This window comes from Hyperolius riggenbachi, chromosome 11, assembly GCF_040937935.1.
Source record: "Hyperolius riggenbachi isolate aHypRig1 chromosome 11, aHypRig1.pri, whole genome shotgun sequence".
Taxonomy (NCBI): Eukaryota; Metazoa; Chordata; class Amphibia; order Anura; family Hyperoliidae; genus Hyperolius; species Hyperolius riggenbachi.
In genome coordinates, this window is record NC_090656.1 from 230,195,845 (window position 1) to 230,214,198 (window position 18,354).

Here is an 18,354-nt window from a genome sequence, read left to right on the forward strand (position 1 = left end):
GCAGGTGGAGCTTTTACTTTTTAAAATATCATTTAAAGGCCTGTTTCAACTTATCGCACATTTGTTTTGCTATTTTCCGCAATAGCTCTGCAACCAATGCATGTCTATGGAATTACTTCCATTGAATGTGGTTGTGCCCCCCAGCAGTGAGTGACAGCAGCACCAGACTTCTGGAAGACGACCGCGGCTGTCTGCAATATTGGAAACCGGCCCTTAGGGTACTATAATGTGCGTTAATATATTAACTAGTTATGTGTTAGCCACATATTGCAATGGTCTTTTAGGGCCCCGTTCCCATCAGCATGCTGGCCAGGCACGCTTGGGTGTAGATCGCGACAACACAAGCTGAGCTAACGGACAACGCTCACATTATGCCTGCGACAAGGCGACTAGTGCATGGCGATGAGGTGCTGTGTGTTGCATGCTGGGTCCATTGTCTGTTGTGCCACATGCATACTGCAATGGGTTCAATGTGAGCTAACCTGCTTTGTTTTCCTAATTAAAAATTAATATTAACAATTCATATTACTACTACTACTACAATTTTAGCACTACTGACTAAAAAACAACCACAAACAAAAAATAAAAAAAAATGTGTCTGCATTCCCTTTAAGAAAACTCTGTGGCCGGCCCGTGAGAAAAAAAGGCGAAAGCTCACACAACAGATGGTCCCGGATTTCCACCCACACCCAAAAAAATCTGGGTTTGGGGCATTACCACGGCGTCCACAAATGTCAGAATTATAGAAAAAAAATTCAGAATCAACACATGCAACAATTTCACTCCAAAGTTCACATTCAGCTGTTATGTCCAAGGAATTTGCGGGTTTATTGGGAAGTTATTTGGCCTGTAGAAAAAAATGTATTTCTCTAGTGGATTAGGACAGGCTTTTCAAAGTCTAATACTAACCATAGAAAAACAGCAAAATGTGTTTTAAATTGCTGCCTCTCTGTGAGTATTGGCATTCCTTGACTCGTCAGAAACTGGAACATCTCTGCCTTGGCACTGAGGAATACCCCATCATGCCACCTTTTACCATAAATGTCACCGCTTGTTACACAGAATGCCAGCGACTGCTCTATGCCTATAGAGAATGCAAACTGACTGGCAATCTATTCATCTGATTTTCTATACTAATTCATTTATTATTTGGAATGTTTACAAACAGGGCCGGATTTCTGGCAAGGCCGCATATGCCATGGCCTAGGGCACAAGAAATTTAGGGGCGGCTCAGTGAGGGGCAGTAAAGCTATTCTATCTATCTACAAGGATAGATTTCACCTTCGAACTCCCTGTCCTGTACTTGTGTCATCCCTGCAAGACCTGCTGTAAGCTCTATCCTGCAGGTACACATCAGCCTAACTCTTATGGTGACACAATGGTTTAATCATTAATGAGATAGCAAACATAACATAAAAGTTCTTAAGGAAAACATAACTTACAATCTATACGCATATTACTACAATAGTCATTGTCTGTGACAACTGACATCTAATGATGGAAAGTAAGTAGAATTCTCATTGGGGCACACAGAGATAACAACCAAACAGACGGTATAGTTGGCCTTGGGCGGTGAAAAGTACAAATCCGGCCCTGTTTACAAGTTTATATAAAATTGTTTTAATTAAAAATTGTTTGTACGTTGTTGTTTTTTCTAATAACAAAGCAGAGCAGTAGCTGAGGGCCTAGAGCAGTGGTCCTCAAACTAAGGCCCGCGGGCCGAATGCGGCCCCCTGAGGCTTTTTCAGCGTCCCCCCCCCCCCCCCACTCACAAAATGTATTACTTATAGATGTAGCTCGCTGCATCTTTAAATATCGGTGGCCTGTAGAATAGCAGTCCTGGTTCCACCCATCCACAAGGAAGCCAGCGAGCGGTCATTCGCTGTCTTTCAATCCAATTCCGCATCAGGTGACATTGTTGTCCATTCGGACGACAGGTGGTCCCCTGAGTATGCTTCACTGGATTTTTACTATCTGCACATGCTGTATTGGGGGCATTATATTTGCACATGCTGTGTTGGGGGCATAATATCTGCTTTGGTTAAATAGGAGACAAATGGGCTGCATGTTTTAACAGGTAATAGTTTACACTACCTGGGTTCAATGTAATGTTTTCTGCATTGTGTTTTGTATACTTTGGGCCCCCATTAGTTTGAAGTATGTTGACCTGGCCATTGACCGAAAAAGTTTGGGGACCCCTGGCCTAGAGGCACCCCCTTAAAGCACCACTATCGCTAAAAAATGTAAAATTGTAAATAGATATAAACACATACAAATAAAAAGTAACATTCTTCCAGAGTAAAATGATCCATAAATGACTTTTCTCCTATGTTGCTGTTACTTACAGTAGGTAGTAGAAATCTGACAAAACTGACAGGTCTCAGGCCAATCCATCTCCTCATCAGGGATTCTCAGCATGGCTTTTAATATTTATAAAGACATTCCCCTTAAAGGACTTATACAAACATCCTCCCTGCTCACTGCACACTTTTTTTTAGCAGTTGAAAAGAGCAACTGCCATTCACTAAGTGCTTTTGAAGATAAGGAAAGCCCTGAGAACCCCCATGAGGAGATGGGCCACTCCAAAACCTGTTGTTTCTGTCAGATTTCTACTAATATTTACTAACAACTGTAAGTGACAGCAACATGGGAGAAAAGTAACTTATGTCTCATTTTACTGTGGAAGAAATGTACTTCTTATTTGAATGTGTTTACGTGTATTTTACATGTTACGATTTTCACGATAGTGGTCCTTTAAGCAGACAGAAGAATTATTTCCATTTGCGCTTAAACTTCAACTGGAACTTTTGTGAAAATAATGTAATGAATATAACAGCTCACTTTTTACAATATTCATTTATACATTATTTATTCAGTGTTTACCCAAAATCTTTCCTCTCCCTGATTTACATTCTGTAATTTATCACACTCAGGTGCAACTTAGCGGAATGTTTAGTTTACTGAGAGTTCTAAAGGCAGTAGAAAATATACCTGTTCTCCTAGTATGCTTGGGGAGGGGGGGGGGTGATTTCACCAGCAATAGGAAGCGTTTGTGATGCTGAAACCAGGATATTTAAAGTGGACCTGAACTCTTGCACAGGACAGAAGGGAAACACAGAGAAATGCACCCTGTATGCATTTGGAGAGTTAAGCCTGTCTAATTCCCCCTCATCTGTCACTAATCACCACCGTAATTTGATCTCTCAGTTGTGTCAGCTCAGGAATCTCCTCTGCCTCGGCAGAGCAGCTAATCTGTAAACACAGGATGTTAACCCTATGTCTGCTTCCATGAAAGCAGGAAGTAGAAACACTGCAGATTTATTGTAAGGATTTGTATCAGCTGTAACATAGAAATGTTTTTTCTTTAAAGGTTATTATGCTGTTGTGTATCTTTTAGAGCAGAGAGGAAGTTCTGAGTTCAGGTCCGGTTTAACATAGAAGTGGGTATCCTGAATAATTGACTACATTCTACTATATATTACTGCAGGGCCTCTTTAAAATGGAACAATAAGGAAAAAGCTTCCCTCTGTAGAGTGCCCTTTTCTTTTGTTATTGAGCTTTCATGTGTCCTGTATATAGCGCTATATATAGCGGGAGGATCTCCAACTCGGAGAGTTACAGAAATTGCTGCTTTTGTGCGTCCGGAAATGTTTCCCATCCTATAATGAAAGCAGATTCCTGGGAGGAACGACTTGTTTAATCATCAGGCCTGTTATCTATTCTTGCTGGATGTGTGTTTGTCAATCTGGCTCACATTGTGGTAATGAGATTACCGTTCTGATGCCGAGGTTACTGATACCAATAATAGCATCTGCTAAACATGCCCAGATGACCCCAAATACCCCCTCCTCCTCACAACTCCTCATCTGAGGGCCCCAAAAATTGCATCTCAATTGTCTGCAAGAAAGAAAGACTTTCCGCCCAACTTCTGTAACCGTTCGTGTCTCTGAGATGGCCAGCTGATAAGGCCGGAGCTCTCTCCTCCATTGTTCCTCGCCGTCGTTGTGTGTTTTGATTGGACAGTTCTCTGGATTAACTACTATCACGTTTTATGTTTTGTCTTTGTTTTTGTTTTCATCTTTCTCCATTACAGACGATCTCCTCCCACTTCTTCACAACACGCTGGGCAATTGGTTCCTTGCTTCTGCTCAAACCGGCCCCAGGCTGGGGTGAGGACATTAGATGGTGAGCTCCTCTGACGAGAAGTCAGTGAGGGGATTTGGTCAATCTACGCCGTAAAGCGTTGTGTAAAATGTGTCAACACTATGCCAGTGCATAGCAGTAACTATTATTTTATTGATGTTTTATGATGTCCATTAACGGTACAATTTCAAGTGAACGATCGTATTTTTGATTAGATTGTTTAGATCATTGTGTATGAAAGATGGTGGGACCGATCCCATTATCGATCATTTTCTTACAGTGGACCCAAACCAAACATTTTTTTTAATTAAAAATATTTAGTTGCACCACTCTGACACATACAAAGATAAATAAACACTCCTTCAGGCCTATGAGCATTTCAGTGCATGCTTTTCACCCTTCTCTTTTCATAACTAGGGTATATACCACACTATATAATAATAAAATCACATCAGTTTACTACCAGTACAGGCACAGCTTATGCTGTAAATACTGGGGATAGCAGAGATCAGCACACACTGCAGCTAGTTTACTATCTGTACGGGCACCGCATAACAGCTTATACTGTACATATTGCAAGAAGCAGAGATATGAACACACTGCAACTAGTTTACTATCAGTCAGTGGCGATGCTAGGGGGTTTGATCCGGGGCACTGCCCCCGAACCTGTTGCCAAGGTGCTCCGGATCCTTCCCAAAGCCGTTTCAGCCAGTTTGAGCTGCAGGAGGGGGCGTACTGGGCAGAGTGGCGGGGGGAGCAGGCACAGGTAATTACAAACTCACCTTCCTCCCCGATCCCTGCACGCAGCCTCCAGCTTCATTCTATTTCCCTCCCCGGCGTCCATCCAATGGTTACAGCGCCTACTATGATGATGTAACCGCATGTCATCACAGGAGGCGCTTTTACCAATGGATGGACGCCAGGGAAGGAAGTAGCAAGAAGCTGGAGGCTGCGTGCGGGGATCAGAGAGGAAGGTGAGTTTGTACCTGTGCCCGCTCCTCCCGCCACTGGAGGCACCTACCTTTCTAACCTATACTGAGGAAACCTACCTATCTAACCTATACTGAGGAAACCTACCTATCTAAACCTATACTGAGGAAACCTACCTATCTAAACCTATACTGGGGAAACCTACCTAACTAGCCTATACTGAGGAAACCTATCTTTCTAACCTATACTGAGGAAACCTACCTATCTAAACCTATACTGGGGAAACCTACCTAACTAGCCTATACTGGGGAAACCTACCTATCTAACCTATACTGGGGAAACCTACCTGTCTAACTTATACTGTGGAAACCTACCTATCTAACTTATACTGGGGAAACCTACCTATCTAACCTATACTGTGGAAACCTACCTATCTAACCTATAGTGGGGAACCCTACCTATCTAACTTATACTGGGGAAACCTACCTATCTAACCTATACTGGGGAAACCTACCTATCTAACCTATACTGGGGAAACCTACCTATATAACCTATAGTGGGGAACCCTACCTATCTAACTTATACTGGGTAAACCTACCTATCTAACCTATACTGTGGAAACCTACCTATCTAACCTATACTGGGGAAACCTACCTATCTAACCTATACTGGGGAAACCTACCTATCTAACCTATACTGGGGAAATCAACCTATCTAACCTATACTGGGGAAACCTACCTATCTAACTTATACTGGGGAAACCTACCTATGTAACCTATACTGTGGAAACCTACCTATCTAACCTATACTGGGGAAACCTACCTATCTAACCTATACTGGGGAAACCTACCTATCTAACCTATACTGGGAAAACCTACCTATCTAACCTCTACTGGGGAAACCTACCTATCTAACCTATACTGGGGAAACCTACCTATCAAACCTGTACTGGAAGCACCTACCTATCTAACCTATACTCGGGGCACCTATCTATCAAACCTATATTGGAGGCACCTACCTTTCTAACCTATACTGGGGGAAACTACCTATCTAACCTGTACTGGGGAACCTACCTATCTAACCTATACATGTGGCAATTATATGGGCTACCTATACTGGATGCAACTATGCCTGGCTACCTATACTGGGGTGACGTATACCTGACTCTTTCCTTCTTTCATCTGAAGAACATTGCAAAGATTAAACATCTGATTCCCCCAGAGGATCTTCAAACCCTAGTCCACGCCTTCATCACATCACGGCTGGACTACTGCAATGCCCTTTATGCTGGCCTCCCCAAAAAAGACTTGCATCGCCTGCAATTAGTGCAGAATGCTGCTGCCAGATTGCTAACAAACCAGCCTCGCCACTGTCACATTACACCGATCCTTCGCTCACTGCACTGGCTACCAGTAGAATGGAGAATACTCTTCAAGATTGGACTGCTGACATTCAAATCCCTGCACAATCTGGGCCCTGGATACATGAAGGACTTGCTGAAGCTGCACCACACCTCTCACAACCTCAGATCAGCAAGTTCTATAAACTTGGTCACTCCCAGAGTGCACCTCAAAAAATCTGGAGACAGAGCCTTCTGTCATGCTGCCCCTACTCTTTGGAACTCCCTACCACACCCAGTAAAGACAGCACCATCCCTGGAGCTATTCAAATCCAGACTGAAAAGCCACCTGTTTAGCCTGGCATTTCCAGATTTATAAAATTCTTCCCCTGTACCACGATGGTCGGAGCCATGCTTATGCGCTTTGAGTCCCACGGGAGAAAAGCGCTTTACAAATGTTATTTGTTGTTGTTGTTGTTGACTCGGGGGGCAAATTATACACCCCCGCCCTAGGTGCAATTTAGTCTAGAAACTGCCCTGCCCTCCCTCCACAGTGTGCCGACTCCTGGTCCCTGCTGCCTCTGAACTCAGACCTCATATTGGCGGCGACCAGACAGAGGCACACGCTACCCACGGACATGGAGCACACAAGCCCAGCAAGCCAGAGTACAGCACACAGGCCAGCCTGCCAAAGACAAGACAGAGTCCTGGTGAGGGGCTTATTTATGTGAAATACTGCCTATTTAGTATATTTAAAGATAATAGGATAACAGAGGCGCCAACAGGATAAAAAAAAAACACTAAAAGAACTTAAAAACCCATCTTGGTAATAGAGGAGGCAGTGGTGGACTCACCTCCTCCAAGCAGAACACACGACTGTGGATTTTCAGTCAAAACAATTTTATTGGATACTCCAATGTGTTGATGATACTGGCAGATGCTGTTTACTCCTGTTATCCTATTATCTACATCAAGTCCACCCTTGGTGGAGAGTTGTACCCTTCCTTCTTCTACTACAGAGAGTGACTTTTTAATCCTGAGTGGGGTCAGGACAATCTCCCCACCTGCTTTGACAGTGGTTGCCTACTTGGTAACCCTGGTTTGTGAGTATTAAATTAATATTATTACTCTTCCGACTATACATTACCAGTACATACTACACTATATTGGGCTCTTGGTGTTCTCTCTTTTTCTCTCTCTTAGTATATTTAAAGGTGCCCATACATATTACAATTTTTCATTTTTTTAATTAGATAATTTAGTTTGATTATTACATTAGATTGAATATAAAGATTTTTCCAGCATGTCCGTTTAGATTTAAAAAAAAAACGGGATAATCGTTCGAATTTCTTGATGGAAAAAAAATTTATTTTCTACTTTCATTCGAAAAAATGGGAAAATCAAACTTTGTTATTGTATCGTGTATGGGCACCATAAGTTATGGTGCCCATACACGATATGTTCATGTACATTTGGCCCCACCTATGACCAAGCCCACTTTCCCACGACATGACCACACCCATTCTGCGCCGTGACGCCGCACATTCATTCCCTCTTGATGCCCAGGGGTGCCCCGGATCTCCCAGGAGCTTAGCAACACCCCTACTATCAGTACAGGCACAGAGTAACATCTTATACTGTACATACTGGGGGTAGCAGAGATCAGCACACACTGCAGCTAGTTTTCTATCAGTACAGGCACAGAGTAACATCTTATACTGTACATACTGGGGGTAGCAGAGATCAGCACACACTGCAGCTAGTTTTCTATCAGTACAGGCACAGAGTAACATCTTATACTGTACATACTGGGGGTAGCAGAGATCAGCACACACTGCAGCTAGTTTACTATCAGCACAGGTACAGAGTAACATCTTATACTGTACATACTAGGGGTAGCAGAGATCAGCACACACTGCAGGTAGTTTACTATCAGTACAGGCAGAGAGTAAAAACGTATACTGCACATACTGGTGAAAGCAGAGATCAGCACACACTGCAACTAGTTTACTATCAGTACAGGTACAGAGTAAAATCTTATACTGTACATTCTGTAGGTGGCAGAGATCAGCACACACTGTAGCTAGTTTACTATCAGTACAGGCACAGAGTAACAACTTATACTGTACATACTGGAGGTAACAGTGATCAGCACACACTGTAGCTAGTTTACTATCAGTACAAGCACAGAGTAACAGCTTATACTGTACATACTGGTGGAAGCAGAGATAAGCACACGCTGCAGCTAGTTTACTATCCGCACAGGCAAAGAGTAACAGCTTTTACTGTACATACTGGATGCAGCAGAGATCAGCACACGCTGCAGCTAGTTTACTATAAGTACAGGCACAGAGTAACAGCTTATACTGTACATACTGGAGGCAGCGCAGATCAGCACACACTGCAGCTAGTTTACTATCAGTACAGGCACAGAGTAACAGCTTATACTGTACATACTGGGTGTGAAGCTGAAATAAGTCATGCTAGTTTATTGCATTATTTATTAGCACCACATTTTTGTTGACCTTTGAAGCTAAAGTATTAATACTCTGGCAGGTAACAAATTGTCCATATTTCCCTATCCTCCTCTGCTGTGGGATTATATTTCTCTACATTCAGCAGCAGAGTCTATGATCTGCACATTCGGCCGCAGTCACAAGGTAAACATATGCAGATCATATTGCCAATCCTTCCTTTACTGCTGATGACTCGTGTTTATCCAAGTTTCACCTCTGACTGGAGGTTCTCCGTCTCCCCCGGTCATTCCATGGCCGCAGGCTACTCTGAGAATCCATCCTATTACGTTGCCTGGGAAACCTCTCCCTGCTGCCCTCCTCGATTCCCCGTCATCCCAGCAAATCCCCCCACAGCCCCCTTTGATATCCTCCCTGCCGCCGGAGCCTGAAATTCTTCCCCAGGCTGAGGGAAAGTTCCTTGGATCTCCATGTCAGTAATTAGATTAGGAGAGGGAAAGGGGTCTGAAGTGCGCAGAGACGTCCAGGCCAGAGATTCGCAGTTCCGGACGCAGAGGAGGCCTGGCGACCAGTCTAAACACGCGAGAAGAAAGCACCACCGATGCCCCACTTTCCTTCCATGGTCCGGGATGTCGAGAAGACTATGAAAATGAGAATACCAGATTTGGAAAATGAATTTGAAACATGGTGGGGTTGCTTTACTGAAACCTCACATACAGCCCAAACTACAGTCGTTTGAAACGTCCAACAAACAACATATTTTGCCACGTTGGACAACGTTTGCAAGAATGTAGCCCAATGACAAGAAACTGATGTCGGGCATTGTGCTTCTATAAAGTCAAAGGGGGCAATCACCCCAGGGCCCCAGAGCCTGTAGGGCCCCCCCAAGGCAGGGACGAGGCAAAGGTGAGAGAAGCTTCAGCCTCAGGGCGCAGTGTAGGTGGGCCCACCAAGGCTTGGGCAAGGCAGAGGTGAGAGAAGCTCCAGCCTCAGGGCGCAGTGTAGGTGGGCCCACCAAGGCTGGGGCAAGGCAGAGGCGAGAGAGGCTCCAGCCTCAGGGCGCAGTGTAGGAGGGGCGCACAACTCACTCAGCTATCATTCCCCTATTGTGTTTGAAGCAGAGAGCAATAAGGAAAGGGGATACATGGCAGTGACTGCAGGCCAGATAACTAGAGATTAAGGTGGGGGGGAGGGGGCGCCTCTTGGTCTAATAGCAATCAGTGTGTGACGGCTGGGGTGGGAGGGATGGAGGGGCACATTTTGGTGTCTCAGCCTTGGTGCTGGAGGACCTTGTCCTGGCTCTGCCCCAAGTTGCCCCACCCCCACCCCACATCTCTTCTCCAGCTATGGTGACCCTATCCATGCCTGCAGGGAATGAGGAACAGATGAAGTCCTGAGCATAGAGCAGGATGCTGCCTCCTGTGGCCTGCCTGGATTAGAGAAGACTCTGCTATGTGTACATTCTGTGTTTGTAGGCTAAAAGAGAAGGGGAATAATGGGGACCCCCAATAATGCTTTTGGGGACATATGATGGACACAATGATATTGTGTGACTGGAGGGGTTGAATGGGTCCTGGCAGCCTGCTCAGGGGCCCAGAGTGGTGAATTTGCTGTGTGTGTGTGTGTGTGGGGGGGGGGGTGCTAGACAGGCCTCCAAGTTACTTTTTCCCTGGGGCCCCATTGTAGCTAGAACCGGCCTGATTCTTTCCAATCCATCCTGTTGGGCGGATATCGTGCAGTTGGCCACGAGTGTACAATGTTGTTTGAGCGACATTGTTCTTGTTCTACTGAATGCAGAAATGTTGTGTATAACTTGTTTATGCTTGCGCCTGCAATATTGAAATGAGTTTGTCGACTCCAATATCAGTGGGAGAATACAACAAGTCTTTTTAACAAAGTCACCGGTTAAGTAATTTCCTTGACATTGGTCATCTGTTTTCTGTGACTTTTAATGAGCGTGTAACACTTAAAGGGATACTTAAGCCTGTAATAAAAAAAAACAGTTTTACTCACCTGGGGCTTCTACTAGCCCCCTGCAGCAGGCGCAGGATGCTAATGCAGATGGGAACGCGGAGAAGGAGACGCGTGGCCAGGCCTGTGGGTGAAACGAAACTAGCTGGCGGCGGGAGACAGGAGGATCCATGAGTGACTGCGAGGGCACAGGACGGCTGCAGGGGGCTGGTAGAAGTCCCAGGTGAATAATACAGTTTTTTTTTTATTACAGGCTTAAGATGGCCACTAATGATTTGGCAATTGATCATTTACAAACAATTATTCGTATGAACAATTGGAAGTGAACATTTGTGACCACTAATGGACAAAAATCTCCAAATCAATCCAATCAAATTAATGAAATCTTAGGCCAATCCAAAGACTCCAAAATTCCTTGGTAGTATCTTAATCTTTTGATTGGCCTATAATTACCATGGCAATCCAATTTCCATTTTAAAAATTCTGCATTCTCTGGTGGGTGGAATGCTTCCGAGGGCTATTATTGGGCTACAATTATTGAGTTGCAGTTAATTGGATTTCCCCAGAAATTCGTTTACCAATGCTGTTTCTGACTTCCGGAAAGACTATTTCCCATGTCACCAAAAAAAGTAGGGACCAGCTCAATCCAACATAAAAAGTCATTTTCAAAATTATAATCAAACTTGGGAAAGTTTTAGAAAAAACTACAAGAGACATATGTGGAAAAATTTTAACCGTGATAAGTAGCAGAATAGAGTTAAGAGAGTTTTAGGTAATTAAATGTTCTCCTATTCTGTATCAAAATAAAAGACTTGTAAAATGAAAACAAAGTGACAGAATATAAAAAAAAAAAATACATTTATTGTTACCTTACGAACTTTTTAAATATGTATGCCATCGCCATGAGAATATATTACTATTGTTTTTGCAAATAAAGTCTTATAATTATCGATAATGTACAATGACAAAGCAAAAAACAGGCATCTTTATGTACAATATTGTCACCATACATTGTACTAGGAACATTATAATAATCCTCTAATAACCCGAATAAAATTTAAGGGATTTAACTTAGAGTTATCACTGTTTATTGTAAAGCTATGATGGCTGTAAATGAAGAAATAATGTGTTTTTCTATTTGTTTCCATTATTTTCCCTTTAAAATAAGTAATTACTAAACAAAAATATCACCCACTAAAAGCCTAATTTGTCTTGAAGAAAAAAACAATATATAAATCATTTAGGTGTGATAAGTAGTAATAAAGTTATTAGCGAATGAATGGGAGCAGTACTGATATAGTGCTGCCCATAATAATTCATTCACCTGGAAAAGTTACTTTTATCCATCAGCAAGTCATTTTTGACGGGAAATGACATAGGTGTCTCCCAAATATAATAAGATTATTGTAGAAAAAAAGATATTTCTCAGCTTTTATTTACATTTGTGCAAAAAGTGTCCAGTCCAAAATTATTCATACCCTTCACAAACTGTTAATTGTAAGGCTATAATGGAAGTAAATTGAGAAATAATGTGTTTTTCTATTTGTTTCCCCTTTAAAATGCATAGAAAATAAGGTAATTACTAAACAAAAATATCACCCACTAAAAGTCTAATTTGTCTTGAAAAATATACAGATCATTTAGGTGTGATAAATAGTAATAAAGTTATTGGCAAATGAATGGGAGCAGCACTGATATGTGAAAATTGCTCTGGGGCCGAAATGGTTAAAGGGGCACTATGGCGAAAAATTGTAAAATTTTAAATATGTGCAAACATATACAAATAAGTGCATTTTGACCAGAGTAAACTGAGCCAAAAACTACTTTTCTCCTATGTTGCTGTCACTTACAGTAGGTAGTATAAATCTGACAGAAGTGACAGGTTTTGGACTAGTCCATCTCTTCATGGGGCATTCTCAGGGATTTATTTATTTTCAAAAGCACTTAGTGAATGGCAGTTGCTCTATCCAACTACAAACAAAACCTGTGTAGGGAGCAGGGAAGCTGGCCAGCATCATCGTTTAAATCCTTTTTAGGGAATATCTTTATAAAGAATAAAAGCCTTCCTGAGAATCCCCTATGAAGAGATGGACTAGTCCAAAACCTGTTGCTTCTGTCAGATTTCTACTACCTACTGTAAGAGATAGCAACATAGGAGAAAAGTCATTTATGGCTCATTTTGCTCTGGAAGAAACGTACTTCTGTTTTGTCTATGTTTGCACATATTTTCAATTTTACCATTTTTCGCCATAGTGCCCCTTTAAGCCACCAGAAAGAAAGAAAATGCTCACAATAATTTTTACAGTACTTTTTCATCTATATTTTGGTACTTTTTCATTGCAGTGTGCTGAAAAGTTATTTTAAACAGAAGATGAAAAATTGTCTCCTAAGAGAAACCTTAAAGAGAATCTGTATTGTTAAAATTGCACAAAAGTAAACATACCAGTGCGTTAGGGGACATTTCCTATTACTCTCTGTCACAATTTCACCGCTCCCCGCCACATTAAAAGTAGTCAAAAACAGTTTTAAAAAGTTTGTTTATAAACAAACAAAATGGCCACCAAAACAGGAAGTAGGTTGATGTACAGCATGTCCACACATAGAAAATACATCCATACACAAGCAGGCTGTATACAGCCTTACTTCTGAATCTCAAGAGATCACTTGTGTGTGTTTACCTTCTGTCCCCAGCTTCTCTCATGCACTGAACATTACAGGCTTCCTGCAGACAGCTCTGCCTATGTCGTTAATTCCTCAGTATGTGACAGACCAGCTCCTTTCACAGCCTCCAGAGGAGGATTTTTATCCAGCTCTCTTCTATCACTGATAAGATAGCAGAGAAGCTGCTGGCTTATGTAAATAAAACACACACTGGAGTGTGCATAGAGGAACAGTTCAACACTGAAGAACTTGGCAGCCTTCCAGACACAGGCCGACAAGTCTGACAGGGGAAAGATACATTGATTTATTACAGAGATGGTTATAGTAGAAAGAGCTACAGTAAGCCAGAACACATAAGAATAGGTTTAGGAACTTGTAGGATGGTAGAAAAAACGTTGTAATTTTTGTTACAGAGTCACTTTAAAGAGAACCCGAGGTGGGGTTCTCACAACAAAATCCCCATACAGAGGCTGGCTCTGCCTATCGAGCCCAGCCTCTGTTGCTAATCAGATCCCCGCTAAATCCCCCCTGCGCTCAGCCAGACCCCATAAATCTCAGCCGCGCTGCCGACACTCAGCGTGTCGCAGCGGGCTGTGTTTAGCTTCCTAACGTCAGTCTCCGCTCTCCCCGCCTCCTGTATCGCTCCGGTCCCCGCCCACGTCCCTTCCCTCCACGCTGATTGGAGGGAAGGGACGTGGGTGAGGACCGGAGCTCTGCAGGAGGCGGGGGGAGCGCCGATACTGACGTTAAGAAGGTAAACATAGCCGCATAGCGCGGCTATGATTTATGGGGTCTGGCTGAGTGCAGGGGGGATTTAGGGGAGATCTGATTAGCAACAGAGGCTGGGTTCGATAGGCAGAGCCAGCCTCTGTATGGGGATTTTGTTGTGAGAACCCCACCTCAGGTTCCCTTTAAGAGAAAAAGTGAATTGGACCAGGCCCTATGTAATTAATCCTTGGTAAATATATCTTCAGCATCCAATTCTTCACATTCCAAGCTTTCCTACAGATGGATTTCTAGCATAACTTACAACTTCTGCTGTAATAAATGTCAGAGCTCCTCGCAGACAGGAAGTATAAAGTTTATCGTTGTATGTTACTTTTCATAACATTATTACTGACAGCCAGGATTCGATAATTAATCCTTCTGACAATTGTAATAACATATAGACTTGTCATTAGCTTCGCTGGCTTTTGCCGATGTAACTCAGTCAGGACGCCCCAGCTGCCTCTGTGGTTCCAAAAGTTACAGATCCTTGTTGCGTTACTATAATGATACCGGCCGCTAGCTCTGAGGCTTACTACTTGTCCGCGTCTAGTGGTTTCATTGGTAAACTGCTTTACATATTCTCTATCGCTCCTCTCTTCTAATAACAACTCTTAGGCCCCGTTCACATCTTAAAGCGTAAAACACTAGCGATTAGTGCTAGCGCTTTGCTCGAGTGATTTTACCACGATTAGCGTGGTAAAAATCATTGGACACTTCCCCTGGTTTCAGAGTGACCACGGTCAGCGCTTTGTAAGCACAGTACCGCGATCGCTCCAGAATCGCTCCAAAAATGCTGCAGGTAACACATTTGCGATTGGTGCTAATCACAAAACGCCCGCGATCGGCACCAATCAAGGCAGTGAGAACACTACCATAGATTAGAATAGCACTGGCGCTTTGGCGATTAGCGGAAATCGCCCTGGTGTGAATGTGCCCTAAAGACAGCTATACATCTAGCGATTCTGATTCAATCGACAAAGCAATCAAAATGATTGGGGAATTGATTTAAGTATAGTTTATAGAAAGTCGATCAACTACTGACCCACACACTACATGCGAAATCCAATGCAATTCACCCTTACTAATTGATCTGATCAATGTTATGTCTCCATGCTCTGAATGCAAAGCTTGATTCAGAGTCGATCAAATGATACGTAAACAGTAGCCAATTCCTTTGTAATCAACCAATATCTTCCATCCTGCTCAATCAACTAAGCTGGTTGATTCAACATGCCATCAGCCACTTTTCATCGATTGAGCACACTGGAACACACTCAATCCCCTCTTGATTCTTTCTCGATTCAATAAAATGATCGAATTAAATGGTCAATCGTACAGCAAAATCGCTAGATGTATGGGCACCTTAACTGCCAAGTCTCCCACATTGGCTGGTTAATGGTAAAACCTCTTCTAGAGTTTAATACAGTATATGGTTAGCGGTGAAACGCTTCTAGAATTAAATTAGGAAATGCTCCTACTTGGTTAGTGGCGATAAAACAGATTCTAGAATTTAATGGAGAAATGCTTCTTTGATAGATGGGGAGCGGCAAAACATTTTTTTTCTTAATTTTTAGTTAATGGGAAAATGCCTTCTAGAGTTTAATGAGGAAATTCTTCTTTGATACTTGGTTAGTTCGGTAAAACAGATTCTAGAATTTAATGAGAAAAAGCAGATTCTAGAATTTAATGAGAAAAAGCTTCCTAGGTACTTGATTAGCATTAAAACACCTTCTACAATTTAATGAGGATAATACTTCCTTGGTTAGCGGTGAAATACCTTCTGCAATATAATATGGAAAAACTTCCTTGGTTCTTGCTAATCGGTAAAACAGATTCTACAATGTTTCTTAATACTTGGTTAGCGGTAAGACGCCTTCTAGAATTCAATGAGGAAAATGCTTTCTTGGTACTTGGTTAGTGCCGGTAAAACAGATTCTCTCTTCTAATGAAAACGCTAAATGCAAAGTCTCCCACATTAGATGGTCAATGGGAGAACCTCTTCTAGAGAACCTCTTCTAGAGTTTAATAAAGACATTTTTTTAATAACGAAAATGCTTGGTATGTGGCTGGCAGTAAAACGCTTTCTAGAATGTAATAAGGCAAAAGCTTCCTTAGTACTCGGTTAGTGGTAAAATGCCTTCTAGAATTGAATAAGGAAATGCTCCTTTGATACGTGGTTAGCGGTTAAACACCTTCTAGAGTTTAGTAAGGAAAATATTTCCTTGGTACGTGGTTAGCGGTAAAAACATATTCTAGAATTTAATGAATAATTTAAAGCTTCCTTGCTGGTGAGTCGTAAAACAGATTCTTGATTGTTTCTTAATTCTTGGTTAATGGAAAAACACCTTCTAGAATTTAATAAGAAAATGCTTTCTTGGTACTTGGTTAGTGCTGAAATACCTTCTACATTATAATAAGCAACAAGCTTCCTTGGTTCTTGGTTAGCAGTAAAATGCTTTCTAGAATTTAATAAGGAAAATGCTTCCTTGGTACGTGCCGGTAAAACAGATTCTCTCTTTTAATGACAACGCTAAAGACTGCCAAGTCTCCCACATTAGATGGTTAAAACCTCTTCTAGAGCTTAATAAAGAAAATGCTTCCTTGGTACGTGGTTAGTGGTAAAATACTTTATAGAATTTCATTAGAAAATGCTTCTTTGGTACTTGGTTAGTGCCAGTAAAACAGATTCTGGAATTTAATGAGGAAAAGCTTCCTTGGTTCTAGTAAGCAGTAAGACAGATTCTTGAATTTTTCTTAATTCTTGGTTAATGTTAAAACGCCTTCTAGAATTTAATAAGGAAATGCTTTCTTGGTACTTGGTTAGCAGTAAAACACCTTCTAGAATTTAATAAGGAAAGCTTCCAGTTGAAGCTGCCTTCTTCTCCTTTGGTGATCAGAATTGTCGGATGATCTTTTTTCTTTTTCTTCTCTGACAAGCTGAAGTCATTAAGTTTTACAGCATGTTGAGAAGGCGCGATGTGGCTGAGCGCTCCTCTCATTCATCAGCTGCCCAAGTGTTTGTCTACATGTCACTATGACTTTAGGAGTGTTGGTGGGAGACGGGCCTAGCCGCTTAACCCTCGCTGTACCAGCATGAGGTCCAGTAAGGCACTACTGGAAACGTTTATCCGCTGGGTCTGCCAGAGGTTACAATAACCAGTTAGGGATCCCAGCTGCTCTGAAAATTGATGTTGGATTTCTGCTTTTCCTAAAAGGTTTGTCTTTGGAACGTTCAGCTAATTGGCCGAGACACGGAGCAATTAGCTGCTACATAATAGCTTTGACAATGCCGCCCTGAGGAATGGCACCAATTATAGTTTTCACCTGTAGCTACGCAGCGCCTTCTGCGACACTATCCAGCCGCTGCTCCGCTCGCCGACTGCCGATCACTGCCTTTCCTCTTCAACCTGAACATTAACCTTGATGGTTTCCAACATGACTTTCGGGATGACCCGGTTCCTGGGATCCCGAGTCAGAGGTTTCACCCCTCAAGCTGTTCCGGATGTTTTTTTGTTTTTTGTTTTTTCCTGAGTATAAAAATAAATGTTCTAACCAAATAATGGCCCATTTAAAAATTGCCCATTTGACTTTGCCTGAAATAAATAAATAAAATATTTTCAATAGATTTTAGCAGGAAATCTATTGAAAATGGATTGAGCTGCAGCACTGCACTATTCGATGCAATGTAATGTAACGCCATGAGTTGCCGATCGACCACTACTCCTGCCCCGCCTCCGACTGACTGAGTTTTTTTGTTCTGTCTAATCAATAGTTCTGATACATTTTCAGTCAAAATTCAGTAGATTTTAAGCTTCAGGCAGGTTTCAGATTGCGGATTGGCGTTAGCGGTGTGGCCCATTAATACGCGGTAATCCCCTTCTGGCCAACAGCCAAACAGAAAGTGATGCTTGCTTGCGCTTACTTCCTGTTTCAGAAATACGGAAGTGCATGTGTAACCCGATTTATCCTGTAGTGTTCTGCCCCGGTGGAGAGGAATCCACCAGACACTGACTCAGATGCGAATATCAAGGATTTATTTGTGACCTAACAGTGGTCAACTGGTAACTT

General features: G+C 42.3%; 1 long non-coding RNA gene across 2 annotated transcripts in view; it reads right to left on the minus strand.

Moving 5' to 3' along the window:
• LOC137538701 (uncharacterized) overlaps positions 1 to 18,354 on the minus strand; it is a 104,299-nt gene that overhangs the window by 68,647 nt on the left and 17,298 nt on the right. The gene's annotated exons all lie outside the window — the stretch shown is intronic.